A 416-nucleotide genomic window follows, 5' to 3' on the forward strand; every position below is an offset into this window, starting at 1 on the left:
AGCGAATGTACATGTATGTTTGTTGACTCGGTCCCTTCTTTTGTCTATTCTATATTTTCTGCTATGGTATAATGAAGTTTGGTTTTAGCTAACACAACGCTTTTACTAGTCATATACAACAAGTAATTACATGAGTAGTGAACATTAACAACAGTAGGAAATATAGCAACAGTAATGGACACGCTCTTATTTGGAAGGACCACCATATAACTGCGAGGGAGGTCCTTGGCTCGATCCCTGACCGGACTGGCCGTATCTCCGATTCCCTCCGGAAGGATACTGCGCCTCTCCCTCGAAGGTGACGGTGGGGTGGTAACCGGTGGCGTCCACGTAATACTCGACTAGAAGACGGCGACCATCGGGCAGCTGGACGTAGTAACTATAGGAGATTTTGTTGCCGTTATTTATAAATTTAC

The sequence above is a fragment of the Penaeus monodon genome, chromosome 15 (assembly GCF_015228065.2).
Source record: "Penaeus monodon isolate SGIC_2016 chromosome 15, NSTDA_Pmon_1, whole genome shotgun sequence".
NCBI classification, from domain to species: Eukaryota; Metazoa; Arthropoda; class Malacostraca; order Decapoda; family Penaeidae; genus Penaeus; species Penaeus monodon.